Source organism: Bacillus rossius, chromosome 17 (assembly GCF_032445375.1).
Source record: "Bacillus rossius redtenbacheri isolate Brsri chromosome 17, Brsri_v3, whole genome shotgun sequence".
Lineage (NCBI taxonomy): Eukaryota > Metazoa > Arthropoda > Insecta > Phasmatodea > Bacillidae > Bacillus > Bacillus rossius.
In genome coordinates, this window is record NC_086344.1 from 32829290 (window position 1) to 32842434 (window position 13145).

Genomic DNA, 13145 nt, shown 5'->3' on the forward strand with positions numbered 1-13145 from the left:
TCACGGTTCCAGAATATTTTCAAGACAAATATTTCATCATGGTCACGACCACCTATAGACAAGTGGAAACGTACCTTCTTGGGGGAAGGGGTAGCAAAGACTGAGATAACACGAGAAAATAATTTTCTAAACATTACCAACCTAATACAATTTAACTATTAGAACTAAAAAAAAAATTGGTTGTCTGTAAAGTCGGTTTACGGACGATAGTTTAACGTGACAACGTCATAACAAAACATTGATGAAATGATTGCATACTTTAATGAATAAAAATGAATCATTTTTATTGAATTATCATTATTTTATATGGATACAAAGGAGTGAAATTAAATCTACAATTTAATTTATAAATTTTACTTTTATTTGCACTCATTAATTCAAATATGTTTATTACTTTAACGAAGATATTATTTTAACTATAACTTTTATACATGTTTGCTATTTAACTTCTTCCAATCTGTGTTATTCTGTTAAGGATAGGACGATGATAGGAAAAGTAGGAAACCAATGGGAGTGTTTCAAGTTTAATGTGCCTCGAAAAAGTCAAATCGATGGTTGTTCCAATCGAGTGGAAGAGAGATAGATGCTGCGCAAGCGTACAATCAGCGTAACGGGACACAACGTAACGGGAAAATGTGCGTAACGGGACACTTTTTCTTGCGTGCAGCCGGCGTTCATCACTTTATTAGACGTTGTCACGTCAAAAAATTACAAAGATACAGCAAAGTTTATTTATCCGGACGTTTGACTCCGGGTCAGTGGATCCTAGATTCCCACTCGAGGTGCAGACAGCTGAGATGCAAATGAGGGGAAATCCCGGAGGATCTTCGGGCTCGTGACAAAAAAAAAAAAACAAATGATTGTTGGCTTCCTCCTTATCGGACTACCGGATGGATCCGGGACTTAAAGGGGCCCGCCTTGTATCTGTGCCAGCGAGTAAGGCGGGATGATAAGTGCTTCTAGCGCGGTGTCTCCTCTGGACTGGCGCGCAGTCTTCTCGTCGTGCATCGAGCGGCGACCGTGACATCACACGGCGGAGAAATGAAGATAAAGGAGTAATGCAAGTCCCTTGAGTGTTTTCAATAATCTGTACCGGGTTTTTCGTGTCTGAAAATTTGTATTCAGTGATACAGTTAAAATATAGTGCTTTCCCGTGAACGACAAAACCAACATTTTAATTCAAAGGTAAGATTTGATGTAATTTTATCTTTATTAGCATATTAGTAAGCAATAATTTGTTGTTCATATTGCTTGTGTATTTAACCTATATTAATAATTTTTTTTTTCGTGCAAAGAAGCACGCAAGGGGCAGCTAACTGCTTATCTTTTTTTTCCCTTAAAGGAGTAGGTAGTATCCTAAATTATTTTGCTTATATCATGTCGTGTTTTTGTACATGATTTTAAATAAGTTCATAAAAATTAAGTTTTGAATAATTTTTAAATTTTTTTAAAAAAGAATTTCTTATTTAATAGTTTTTATGAACTAAAAACTAATTATTTTGTCAATGATAGCATGTACTAAAAGTATAAAATCACGTAGTACAAATTTTTGGATTAACATTTCGTATATAGCCTTCGTCTTGAATTATTAATTTTTGGAAATTAATTTGTAAATAAATAAAAATTAGTATTTCACAAAACCATAGAAGTCCTAATTTGTCAGGATTTTAGGAAAACCATATTTTCATTAATTTATGAATGATATACTAAAAATTAAGAGATTCAAGACAAAGTACCCAATATATTAGTGTTAAATGTTTAATGCCTTTTAATATTAAAATACATTTTATATTTGCATGCCCCCAAAAAATTATTCTTGCAGCTATGCAGAGCAGCATTTTCATTAATTTTTTTCCTCACTTTAGCTTAGTGTGTCGTTTCGGGAGTTTCTGTTTATAACTCTCGCCAAACATCGTTTACAACTCATTTAAAATTTTCTAAACGAATTCGATTAGAATTTTGAAGTTAACTTGCAACAAAAACCATGAAGGTATACACGGACGTAAGACTATAAATGTCTTTTAAAAAAATCAACCAAGACTACGCTTTCGAATAGTGTTTTTTATGTCCATAATAAATGTGATAATTTTGATAAACTAAAATTAAGTATCTTTAAAATCATTAAATACTTTAAGATGCAAACGTACGATATTTATATCATCGGAAAAAATATTCCCTTCATTATAAAGCATACCTTTAAATCATACTGAACATCGATAAATTTTTTTGTACTTTTAAAAAAGATTCCTTTTGGAAATCAATTGCCAAGAAATAGTTTGTTATACTACAATAAAAGTGTTGTAAATTAGTTCACCACATTGCATGTATGAAATAAGATTTTGGAAAATGTTCTGAATGTTTCTTTTGCGCTTACGAAAATTCGCGTTCAATTTTAAATTTTGATTGACATTATATAGGTCCAAGCAAAAAAAATTTAAGCCATAGAAATTAAAATCAAGTATTCAACAATTGTCTTTTTTTATAATGCTTATTAAAGTTCGCAGTATATAATAGAAAGCTATTCAGGGAACGTTTAACCACCCGGGAAAGAATTCAAACATAGTACTACAGCGAACATTATATTTTATAGCAATACAGTTACTTTCTTGTAAATGTACAAATTACAAATATCTAAGTTCTTGCATAACTATTTCAGTTTAATTTACAAAAAAAAAATTCGTTATCTGTAAAGTCGGTTAACGGACGATAGTTTAACGTGACAACGTCATAACAAAACATTGATGAAATGATTGCATACTTTTATGAAAAAAATTGAATCATTTTTATTGAATTATCACTATTTTGTATGGATACGAAGAAGGAGTGAAATGAAATCTACAATTTAGTTGATAAATTTACTTTTATTTGCACTCATTAATTCCAATATGTTTTTTATTTTAACGAACAGATTATTTTAACTATAACTTTTATACATGTTTGCTATTTAACTTCTTCCAATCTTTGTTATTCTGTTAAGGATAGGACGATGATAGGAAAAGTAGGAAACGAATGTGAGTGTTTCAAGTTTGATGTGCCTCGAAAAAGTCAAATCGATGGTTGTTCCAATCGAGTGGAAGAGAGATAGATGCGGCGCAAGCGTACAATGAGCGTAACGGTACACAGCGTAACATGTCTATGTGCGTTACGGGACACTTTTTCGTGCGTGCAGCCGGCATTCATCGATTTATTAGACGTCACGTCAAAAAAAAAAAGTTACAGTGTGGTTGGTGGTTTTATTTAGAGGTTGGTAATAGAATAGGAACTAGCTTCGTAACAACACTTCATAGCCCCTGGTTTGTGTCAGCCCCCTTGTCACTGTTCACTGTGTTGGTGAACAAACATCAGCAAATGCGATTCTTGGCACGCGGCACTTAAGTAAATGTGCACCATTCTGCAATACTTCTGCGAACTGTCAAATTTGAGACAAGTCACGCGACGGAGGCCAACACACACAGAATGTGTGTGTGTGTGTGTGTGTGTGTGTGTGTAGCTCGTCTTCTTGAATGATCCGCGTGGCGAATGTGTTGTTTTTATTTTAGCCCATTGCGTGTCTGCTTCGGCAATTGGCGCTGTCGGCATTTTCCTTGCACTGTTTTCATCTTCCTTTCTCTCTCTCTCTCTCTCTCTCTCTCTCTCTCTCTCTCTCTCTCTCTCTGCCCCCTGCCACCCAATTTAACTCTCCTTGACCAACACGTTCATCGCTCAAGGTCACGCCATCAGAAGCAACACGCCCCCCCATACGTCTACGAGAATGTAACATACACCACTTGGTTGTTATTTTAAAGATTTTTTTGACGTGACAACGTCTAATAAATCAATGAACGCCGGCTGCACGCCCGAAAAAGTGTCCCGTTGCGCACATTGTTCCGTTACGCGGTGTCCCGTTACGCTCATTGTACGCTTGCGCCGCATCTATCTCTCTTCCACTCGACTGTTTATAAAGTGAAGTGAAAAGTTAATGTGGTTTTCATTATTACAACAACAATTTCGGCAATAAAAGTTAATTATTATTGCATTTTAAAAATCTGATCACTAGTATAATTTCAAGTATTTATTCTTTTATTATTAAAATAAAAATGATTAAATTTTAATCATAAATCATGCAATCATTTCATAAATGTTTTGTTATGACGTTGTCACGTTAAACTATCGTTTGTAAACCGACTTTACAGACAACCAATTTTTTTTTGTGTAAAATATTAGCTCTGGGTATACGGCATATGGCAAGGGGGGGAATTTCATGAATGGAATGGAAGTCGCAACGAACAGAAACGTGTAATCACATTTCTGCCATCTGTGGTGGATGACGCCTGCCAAAGTTCACAAAAACCAAATTTAAACTTTATAGTATTAAGTGTTTATTAATTTTAACAAGATGGACAGTATTTTAATAAAAAAAAATTGTCGGTAATCAGATACTTAATATTTTTTCAAGTGTTTTTCACTTTTATCGGGCTATCATAAAATGTAATTTGGCACACTAATACGTTAGATATGTCACCTAAATTTTATGAAAGTGACTATAGATGGGTTTATGTTCATACACGTTTATACGCCATCTTCCTGTGAAAATTTCGTTGCATGGTAAAAATTCACTGTTATCATATTTTCATAACTCACATAAAGAAATATTATTTTTTTAAAAAAATAATTTTTTTCCGGTATTTTCTATGGAAATTTTCTGAATTATAAGACCAGCATTTAAAATTTTTTAGCTTTTATAAGTAAAGCTTTCATAAAAAATGTGTTTTTTTAATAATTAATAATGCCAAGTGGGTACAAAATTAAGGCATAAATTTATGTCTAAATTGCCACAAAATAACATTTATTCCAACATATAATATATCAGAGTTATAGGAATTTCAAACGAACTTTAAAATAATTATTCATAATTAATAAATAACAATATCTTAAGATTATCAGGTTATTATCAATTTTGACAGTATTTTAATGTATTTTTTTTATGTATATTCTCTTTTTTTAAACTCCACCATAAATCCTTGTCTTAAAACAACATTGTATTTATTTTTTGAGCAACAAATAACAACCAAAAATTATTTATTAGAAAGAATATCTAAATAGGTTTTTTTTAGCTCAACTAAAAATCATTAAATTTTTACCCTAGTGAGGGTCTAAAATCTTGGTCTCACTCATGAAGTTATTTTTTTGTATTTTCCTTTTTATAACCTAATACCAAATAGGTACTGTAGTTTTGTTTGCATTTGATTTTGTTCACCAGATATCTAATATTTATAAAACTTTATTTCCGAAAACTAAACTGTCACGAGAATGGTCGTAGTTGTCAAAACTCTGTGACCTTTGCGTTATGAATTTTTTTTAAAACTATAAAACTATCTAATGACAAGAGTTGTTACAGGAATTAAAATTAAATAGAGAAATAAGAGTAATGACAATAAAAACGAAATGATACGCACTGTGCGTAAGTCGTAGCCTTCAAGACTTGCTACGTTCTTTAAATGACAGATGCAATTGGTAATTTAGATTTAGTACGCTATTGAAGTTTTGCACTATATCACTGATAAAAATTTAAGAATTAAAAAAAAATGATTAAAAATGTACACACAAACCCACAAAGAACAAGACTGAATCAGCTGATGCCAAACTTCATTCCATTGAATGAATGTAGTTACGAAAACATAACAGCGCAGACAAACACAAAGGGCTTAAAATGACGAGACAGTAACAACAAATTCAGACACACAACAACCCTGGACAATACAGCGAATAGATGAACCCAACGGTGAAACTAAACAGGAATTTAATCATTAAAAAAAAAAAAAAGCACAGACGAACACAATGGGCTAACAACGACGAGACAGCTTAAAATAATAACAGTAAATACAGACAGACAACAAACTATACAACACATCAAACATATGAACACATCAAACATATGAACACAATGATGAAAATAAACAGGTATTATGGACAACACGACGACGACAGCACAGATAACACATTAGATTTCCATTGACAAAGTAGTTTTTTTTTTTCATTACTTAATTCCTTCCGCGGAATTTTCTTTGCTGTTTAATACGTAAAGAATGACATCAGCTGGTTTAGGCTTGGTCTCTGTAGATTTATGTTCTGTGTACGTTTTTTTCTCTCTGTAGGTTTATGTTATCTGTAGGAATATGTTCTCTGTAGGTTTATGATCTTTGTAGGTTTATGTTCTCTGTAGATTTATGTTATCTGTATGAATATGTTATCTGTAGGAATATTTTCTCTGTAGGTTTATGTTCTCTGAAGGTTTATGTTATCTGTATGAAAATGTATCTTTAGGAATATGATCTCTATAGGTTTATGTTCTCTGAAGGTTTATGTTCTCTGTAGGTTTATATTATCTGTAGGAATATTATTTCTGTAGGTTTATGTTCTCTGAAGGTTTATGTTCTCTGTAGGTTTATATTATCTGTAAGTTTATGTTATCTGTAGGAAAATGTTCTCTGTAGGTTTATGTTATCTGTAGGAATATGTTATCTTTATGAATACCTGTATGTACTCTGTAGGTTTATGTTTTAATTTTAATTCCTTATTTTGCATTCTTTTTTCCATGACAAACAGTGCAAAACTGCAATGGCGTATGTCCAATGAATTGTATTAAATATTAAGAATTGCAATGGATCATCGGGTGACGTCGTATAAAAAAAAACTTTTTTTTCTTTCGCTGACTCGCAAGGAATGACAAACGAACCAGCAAACATAAACAAGGATAAGAAGCGTGACGTAAAAAAAAAGTTTACAGTCCAGTTCAAAAGGAGGAAAGAAGTCGACTACTTCAGCGGACAATAAACACACCTTAATTATATCAGACATGCTTGACAGCACGAAGCTCAGTCGCTAAAGGATTAATTAATCAGAGAGGCAAACAAGCAGATGACAATGATTAAACCGGTTTTGTTTAGCGACAGGGTAGCTGACCTCCACATGCCGCCATATGAACTCTGGGCGAGGGAGTTTGGGTTAGAGTCCCGTCTTAAATATTTACTTATTAATTATATCGGTAGTGAAGTTAGAGGCAACGCGCCTTTTCTTATACTCAATCACATTATTTTTTGCTCTTACATTATACATAAAAATTTTACTAAACATAATTTGAAAAATAATAAAACCTTTAACTGAAATTTAGCTCTGGCGTTATTTAATCATTAAAACAAATATTTTTGTATTGAGTATTTTAAAAGAAAGCTACGAAAATTTGTTCATCAAAATGTATAATTTTTTATCTCGCCCATAAAGTTTATTGTGGACTTGTTTCAGCTTTCGACTTCGGATAAGAAAAATATAGAAACGACGTATTACATACTTACAAATTGTTTTAGTCTATTATAATAATTGAAAGTTATTTTAAGACAAAGCCTGAATACGTATTTATGATAAATTTGGAAATTTTGTTTTAAGGAGTTAAATTTCTCGGATGTCATGTATCTGTACTTCACAAAAATTGACATAGTATTGAAAGGAAATTTGCACATTCACTTTGTTTTAATAGAAAATTTACATAATTTTCAAATTTTTCAAAAAATTTCTATGGATTGTTTTGTATGATGAAAAACTATTTCCTACAGTTTCAAATGTTATGACTTAGTTAAATACTTAACAGTTTAAAAAATACTGCAACTAATAATACGAGCATTTTATTGAACAAACTTCTGAAATCATGCAGTAACATACAATAAATATAACCCATATTTACCGTATGCCATTTAAAAAAATAATTATATAATAACTAATTTTTTAATTAAATTATAGTAGCCAGAATTTATATTAAAATTTAAAAAATGTTATTACATATAAATATTTATTATGTTATAAATATTTAAAATTGTTATTTATTCATATTATTTTACATGACATGCTTCAAAATGATTAGCAGAGCATGAACGGAAACATTAACAGTTGTGTTTGAATTTCTTGCATAAAAAACGAAACACAACCATGCTTTAATTTCTAAAAAAAACTTTAAAATTGTATTTCCCCCTTTTTTATTGTTTAAATTTTATGAGACATGTAAGAAAGTATAATATTTTTTTGCCTGCAGTTAATTTATGTGTTGTTATTGTAAAATAAAATTACGTCCGATTGCGATTGTAAGTTATCCTATTAGACTGTTAAAAAACTTTTATAGGAGATCAATAAAATATATATATATATATATATATATATATATATTTGCAAAACAAACTGTTAGAGATGGAACATTTATTTTTGACTTCATTTTTTCGTGAGAGATGTTTTTTATTTCTTATTCTCGGGGACGGCAGCTTTTCCGCTAACCGTGTCATTGACTAGCAGACCGGAAGTGGCCGCCACCGAGGAAGTTACAAATGCGCGTTGTTTTTTATACAACCTCCTTGGCGGCCGAAGCGTCCCAAGAGGGAAGAGCGCGAATGACAAATAGAGAAAACGAGAAACTTAACATTCACTTACCACGAGTCAGACGTCAGAATAATTCGTATTTTTTGCATATTCGGTTTTTTTTTTTTTTTTTGCTGCTGTTGTAAAATAAATATGTACGTGAGGTTAGGTTTGTTACATGTATATATATTTTTTTTGGTAAAAATTCTTTCTTTAAATATTTTCTGGGTGAAGGAGAGATATCGTAACTAAAAATAAAGGTTTGCTACTATAGATCCCATACATAAATAAACGTTAAATGTTGTTGAATTATTATAAAATCCAGAAAAAAAATTGTTCCTTGTAACCCCCTTTTTTTCCTCCCCCCCCCCCCCCCTTTCTTTCCCCTCCAAGCTGGGACAGTTTTTGCGCGTCTAGACGATAGTCACTAAAATTTAATTTAGGTTAGTTTAGGTGTGCGACGTAACAAAATACACCAAGATATCGTAAAAAAAAAAAAAATAATAACGCGTGACAATGTATAAAATTCTCGCTAAACAGGTTTTTTTTTTTAATTCATTATCATTCCTTCCGCGAAAATTTCGATAGCGAGCGAATCTTCTATGGATCCGGTTCTGCGACTGATCGGGGTTCAGTGAATCTTAATATCTCGTCCGTCCCCCCCTCCTCCTACTTCTATACAGCGGCATCATGCAAGATGAAGAGTGAAGCGCGTTCTCTACCGCTGCGATCCGTTACCGGTTTTTTCCCCCTACTACGCGCGCGGCGCATGCGCCTAGGGGAAAGCCCTCCCCCGCGCGCGCGCTCCCATTGGCCGGCCGCCCGCCGCCGTGACGTCACCGGGCGCCGAGGGGCGTGGAGGGGGGGTGGAAAAAAGCGCCGGAGGGGAAGTTATAAACTAGCCGAGCGCGCCGCCTGGCGCCAGCACAACCCTTCCAGAGGGCGACAAGAGAACATCGCTGGGGTTTCGTTCCACTTCACCCAGTTTCAAAAGTTCACGCGGGCGGCGGCCTTAGCCTCTCTACAACCGGCGGCGGCGTACATTTTTTTTTTCCGCGCGTTGAGGAAACAACCAATAGGTGAGCTGGAAATCTTCATCCCTTAAAAATAAAATAAAAAATTAATATCATTATATATAAATACTTTCCCTCCCCCCCTTAATTTTCGCGAGCTTTTACTAACTTAACCTCTAGAAACGTTTCCCAACATATTACGTTGATATTTATTTTAAAATCCTTTGCGTTTATTTTAAGGCAGAAAATAAAAAAAACACTCAGGTTTTTGAATCCAATGGTAAAATTTAAAGGAAACTTAACAAGTTTCGTCTTTTGCTTGTAGGAAGAAGAAAAAAAACTAATTTTTGTTTGTAAATTTTGTGCGATATAAATTTACGGGGAAGAGTCTCGATACCAATGCAAATAATAGTTTGCAAATAATATTTTTGTTGTGGTTCAGCTGGGGATGTTATGAAATACATATGTGCAATTCAGCGCAAGAAGAGGAAACTAAAGAAATATATCGGCTGACCTCTTCCCCTCATTTGGCTCAATAACATGTTTCGAACGATAAACCTCCGGTTAATCTGGAGCCTGTAAACGAGATAACAAAACCGTTGAAAATATTTTAAGTGAAAGCTTTCAGCACAAAGTCCAAATCATTGTTGTTTTAAGTTCACATTGTTGTTTAAGTTCTGAGTGTAATCACGATGCTATAACCTTACACGCGTGTGCTTTGCCATGCCATATCGTTTGATTTATGGCAAAATATGTCAGTTTCACTGGATCTTTTTTTCACCTAAATGTTTATCGTAAGTTTGAAAACTAACGTGAGGTGTTTACTAAGTGTTTTATTTAAATTTAACTAATAATATACAGCGACTGTTACGCGAAAAAAATTCAAACCTATTGATCAAATTACAGGAACTAAGTTTATTTTCACAATTTTAACTTTTAAAAAATCAGGGATAAAACATTTTAAGTCTGATATATTTAGCTTTTTTATTTAAAAATTTACAAGGAACTTCTTGAATTTTTAATTTATTATGAAACGAAACTTGGTACCAATTTTTAACAAATACTTTTTCCACTTTGCATGACAGATATCGCAATACATTTAGCAACGCTGATCAGTGGAGTAAATTAATTAAATTGAATGCTAACAGAGAAGCTACTTTTCTTTAAATCGACCTAAAACAAGCCTATTAATTCAATAATTGTACACCAAAATTTTTAGCTTAAAGTACAACTAAAAAGTCATAATTAAAAACTTAAAATTATCGTCTACAAGTAACTGAACACTTGATAAAATTAGGTATTATAACTAGAGATTTAACAATTCAGAAACCCATTCAATCAGATAAGCCATGCAAATCCTTCTAACACATTTATTATTGAAATGTTTGCAAAGAGTAGTATTGAGTTTCGCAAATTATTTTACAGAAATTCAGGAGACATACTGTAACGAATGATGAATTTCTAAATTTTAAATTACTTTCATAAAATATGGAAGTTAATTTTTGCATGGCCAGCATATTGTCTATAGAGAAATCTGGTTTATTAAGAGTATATTCTTCTGCGTTAGGCTTCATTTTCTTATTTTTTGGGAGAATTTTATACTGTTTCTGAAAAGGGGAAAAATAATTTTTTTTACACATGGTGTGAATTCCTGAAACATTTTACACACATTTTCGTTTCTTATACCCCAAAATCATCGTCAATTGAGACCTTTATATACGTCACATTTTTACTGACACTATAGGCCTATGTGATGTAATTTTGCACAAATCACTTCCCAACGTATAAATAAAAATGAGTAAAGGAACGTTTTGGTAATGTTCGTTAATGGGCAAACTTCAACCAAGAAATTGAAAAAAAAAGTTTTTTTGAAAAGAAAAAAAAAACAGAAAATTCGCTTAGATCCCTTAATATTGTTACGATTTAACGCGGGGTTCGTAAAGGATAGCCCAATTAAAGATTTTTATCACACACTGTTTTATTGATGGCCACTACTTATGTCACAATTAATCTTATAAAATTGCCAAATAATCAATTGCACTTAAAAATGTTGCTTCACCAGTCACTCGTTTCTCACAATCCACACACCTCGCTGGGCCGCACCTCTGGCGCAACTCTCACTGCAGCACCCGTAGTGGGTCTCCACCGCGGGACTCCGTCGCCGCACTCCGCCGCCGCCGTCGCACTTCCCCTTCGCCGAGATCCCACTCGACGTCTCACTCGAACTCTTCGCCCTGGAACCTTCGTCCAGGGACTTCGCCACTCTATCACCCGGAAACTCCGCCGCGGGAAAACTCCCGACTTCACTCTGAACTCCACTGGCTCACTTCTGCCGGCATCCTCGGGCATATATATAGGCCCCGGCGCAATTCCAGAACTCGCGTGAGCGGCCGGGGCCAGTCGCGTCATTCCGCGCCGACACGACGGCAGAAATCTCTCGAAACACGTGTCGGCGGCTCGCGCAACTCCGCAGCTGTCTGGTTTCAGTTACGTGTCAAAGGCAGGGCACCGCGTGGGGAGTGGTGGGAAGGAGGGGGGAAAGCGACAATCCTTGTTATGTTCCAGCCGCGCGCGGCGCATATCATGTTGCGGCAGCCGCCAGCCAGCTCTGCACCTGCACATGTTGTGGCCTTGCTTACGTTCGTAACAATATGATAAAATAGCGCATCCGTAATTATTTGAGGTAGATTTAAAAGCAATATACCTATTGTAGTCGTTACCAAGGTGCGGCGTCCAAAAAATTGTTATAGTTTTTCGTATAATGGTCCATAGACCCAAAAACCATCGTCAACTCAAAAGTTCACATCAGGATTTTGTGGACACGATAACTGTCGCAATTTTTCACAAGCCACTTCCAAACTGATACTTAATATCTAGAAGTGGAAAATCTCGGTGGAGTTCGTTAATGGGCAGTATCAGACCAAAGGGGTGGAAATAAAGAAAGTTGTTTGAAAAACAAAATAATCGCTGTAACTCCCATAATATGTAAAATATCACATCCGTTTGAAAGTATTATAACTTGTAAGGGAAATACCAAAATATTTTTTTTGAAATTTTTTTGGATACGTCCAACCACAACTGCAAAATGTAGAAAAAACTAGGGTTGGAAGACAAAAAAAAATCATATCTCCCTTCGTAGGCACAACGTCGAATTCTTAATTATTTGTTAATCTTATAATTTTTGTCTAAAACTTTTGTCTGAAATATTTTTGATAAGAGGAACCATTGTTGCAAGGGGTTGAGAAACCTAGGATGGAAATATGAAAATAAATTAAACTTCCCTTCTACGTACTCTATCGAATTAATGTTAACTTTTTTTTGTAACTTTTTAAATATTGCTGAAAAACACTACTGCGAGGGATGGAAAAATATAAGGGTAGAAAGACAAAAATATAATTACTTTTTTTTAACAGATATACTATAAAATCTGTTATAATTTATTGTAAAACACTTAAACTTTATCTAATAAACCTTAGGCGGAATTTTTTTTTGGCGTACTTTATATAATAAGGGGTTGAAATTTAAAAAAATTAACTTCTATAGTATAAAATTAGTCAGATTTTTTAAAATCATCTTAATATTACAGTAAATCTGTGTCCAAAAACATTTTTGTACGACCTCCTATTAGTGTACGAGATGAAAAATTGTTTTTGGTCAGAAATAATTGTATAACTACCTTAGTAGGCATAATATAAAGTTCATTAAGACATTAAATTATGGATACATTGAGTTAAAATCATTCAAAATATTTTC

At 33.6% G+C, this 13145-nt stretch overlaps 1 protein-coding gene across 10 annotated transcripts in view; it reads left to right on the forward strand.

Moving 5' to 3' along the window:
- The window catches only part of LOC134540837 (allatostatins), a 510609-nt gene that overhangs the window by 357389 nt on the left and 140075 nt on the right, over window positions 1-13145 (forward strand). For 3 of the 10 annotated variants that reach the window (XM_063383809.1, XM_063383815.1, XM_063383807.1), the window contains exon 1: window positions 9313-9458. The exons of 3 other annotated variants lie outside the window; for them this stretch is intronic. The gene's annotated coding sequence lies outside the window, so the exon portion shown is untranslated. Of the gene's footprint in view, window positions 1-1046; window positions 1186-9287; window positions 9459-13145 lie in introns of those variants that run through there. 4 more of the 10 variants (XM_063383814.1, XM_063383808.1, XM_063383812.1 and 1 more) reach the window with 4 other exon arrangements.